The sequence below is a fragment of the Anastrepha obliqua genome, chromosome 4 (genome assembly GCF_027943255.1).
Source record: "Anastrepha obliqua isolate idAnaObli1 chromosome 4, idAnaObli1_1.0, whole genome shotgun sequence".
NCBI classification, from domain to species: domain Eukaryota; kingdom Metazoa; phylum Arthropoda; class Insecta; order Diptera; family Tephritidae; genus Anastrepha; species Anastrepha obliqua.
Window position 1 is genome coordinate 116,772,519 of NC_072895.1, and position 2,925 is coordinate 116,775,443.

The following is a 2,925-nucleotide window of genomic DNA, read 5'->3' on the forward strand; positions in this document are numbered from 1 at the left end:
GTGTCGATTCAAGACTTCAAAGATGGAATTCGTGAGGCTATCGAGGACATAGGGCAGCCACTTTGCAATTCGGTTATGGAAAATTTCATGAAAATTATATTGTTCTGTAATCGAGGTAGTGGTGGTCATTTGCCTGATGTTATTTCCACTATTAACGGCATACCTTCCTCTCTATAATGAAATAAACATGCGATCATTTATAGTAAAAATAACTTTTTTCTTTGAATAACAAAATAACACTTCTTATTGGAAAACCCTTTACAAGAAAACACGGTCAGCAAAACAAATTGTCAAAAATCAACGCGATTTTCCAACCACTTGTCACTTGCACTTTGCCAAAATTCAGTGATTTATAAAACTGCATACTCGACTTTTTTCTAGCAATTCTGACTACAAAGATTCGGATTCTACATGAAATTCTAGAAGAACTCCAATAGAGCATTCAAGTCCCCCCAAAAAAAATGGCGTTAGTTAATAAGAAAATAGAGATGAAATTTTGGTTTTGATTCTACTTTATGTAGAATTCAAATCTTCTAAGAACAAGCTAAAAAAAAAAATTGGTCCGTCCTATTGTATAGGTCCCTTACTTACATATACGGCCATTTTATTGTAAATAGTACAAACAGGAGCTTTGGTATAAGATTTACTAGTTTGAAATTATACCAAATGTGTTATGCGAAAAGATATACGCGCCTATCAACCTGCTTGTTCAATTGTTCACAAGGAACCCACTTCGTGGTCTAAGTGGTATCGCTGTCTCTATGTGCTATGCGCCTGACAAACCTAAACTAACCTGCTTAGATATCTTTAATAACTCATTTCATAAAACATATACCCTTCTATTAAAGCCAATGATTCAAAATCAAGCAAAGATGAAATAAAACTTTCATATAGACTCATCGCTCGAAGCAAAGCTATCCACAAGAAATTACGTAAAATAACTACCTACAAGTTAGACTTATTTCCGGTACCTTTAATGTCTGAAGGAACTGAAACACGAGAATTCAAAGGAAAGAAGATAAGAAGTGAATTATCATACTTCAACTGATGATTTCGCCATTTACCGTTTTGTAAGGCAAAGTTTCAGCGGTAATTGAGATGGTAGATCAAAATAGAACCCGACATACCGAGCTTATGTCAAAATGTGAAAAATCCCCGCACAATACCAATCATCTCTTCACACGCTCACTCTAACGAACTTATCTAGCAATCCTTTCCCTATGGTGCAACCCCAACGACATAGTACATTTCGATGAAAATACCTAGTGGAACACTTTCCTAAGCAGAGCATAGTAAGGATGCTGAAATTGCAACTACTGTAGAGCAGCTCTGCATAGAACTTCTGGGTGAAGATATATTTATATTTAGTAGCTGCTACAATCTGCACTCATTTAAGTTTAGTGGCACTGGACTGCCGCCGACCTTTGGAGAGGAATGTTTGACAGCATAGACTTCTCTTTACTTGGGTATCAGATAATATGAGGACAAGTTGCGACCAACGGATACTTCTTTGATAGTCCTGTGTCATATACACGTACTACTTCCAAACTTATTCTTATGGCATTGGTTCGAAATGGAATCAGGAATCATTGCAAAATGACTACTGTCAGAGAAGTGAAGATGCTCATATCTGTACTGTCATAGAGTTCTAACAGGGCTTAGTTTAATAAGGAAGCAAGCGGAAAGCAAGGCGAGTCTTTTTCGAAGATGTCGCCGAAGCTTAAGAACATTTAATCCCCATCTTCCATTTGACTGTCCTGCGCTATGCGAAAGTAGGCTGTAGTATTTTGCGTCACCTTTTCTGGTCGACACAAATCAGATAAAGTGTTTTGAAGGTGGTTAAAAGGTTGAAGGTCACTGCTTAGGCACACTGAAGGATTAAGCAATAGAACGGAGGGTCCTACACTGTGAAAAACCAATGAGGATTTAGAAATAAGTGTAGCATTGTTCTTAGCGGCTTTGAGTCGAACCAATCTCCGTATCCAATAATAATTTCAAATTCAATGCAGGATCCCATCTTTAATTATTTAGACGTGAACGATTATTCAAACTCAATTAGTACTTACGCTCTCGCGAAATAACTGCAGAACTATCATATGTAGGTATGCTAACAGGTCATAATCTATTGGCTGCACATGCGTACCAGATAGGGATTACTAACACGGACAAATGCAGGAAGTGCAGAGAGGATGTTGAGGAAACTTTAAAACACCTTCTGTGCGTTTGTCCGGCATTATTAAAAACGCGGTTAAAATGCCTGGGAGCCCCATTGTTCGAGGGCCTGGAAGACGTCTCAAAAGCGGATCTCCCAGCGCTTCTTAGATTCGCCAAAAGCGCTGACATCCTACATGATGTCTATTTTCAGTATTCATAGAGGTCGGTCTCCATCTGGTATCGCTAGGGACCAAAAGGTTTATGTTGCCAACCAGGCTAGCCTAACGTAACCTAAAGGAATTATACACATTTTTGTAGTATTACTAAGGTTATTTGCACTTGTTTTTGAATTATCCGTAGAATGTATGGTTGATAGCTTTCGATTAAAGCTTGCTGATCATTAAGGAATAATTAAACGTGTGACTTCCTACAATGGAAAATTATGCCTTACATTCACATTAGTATTGAATCTTATTGGTCCTAAATTTAAATAACTATATTCCTGACTTCATATATGTATATTAGGGTGGTCAAAAAAACAGGTCTAAGTACTAAATACTTATCAGGAAAACTTCCACCATTATTCTGTATTGTAAGGTAAGTGAGACGTATTTTTTAAACCCAAATGGGTTGATATTTTATGGGGCCGCAACAAGCTTGAAGTTTTCCATGGCCATTTTATACAGGAAAAGGCCTTTTTGGAAAATGTATTCAATATTTTTTAGTTCTTAGTTTTTTTTTGACCACCCTATCGCAAAGCAAATATCATAT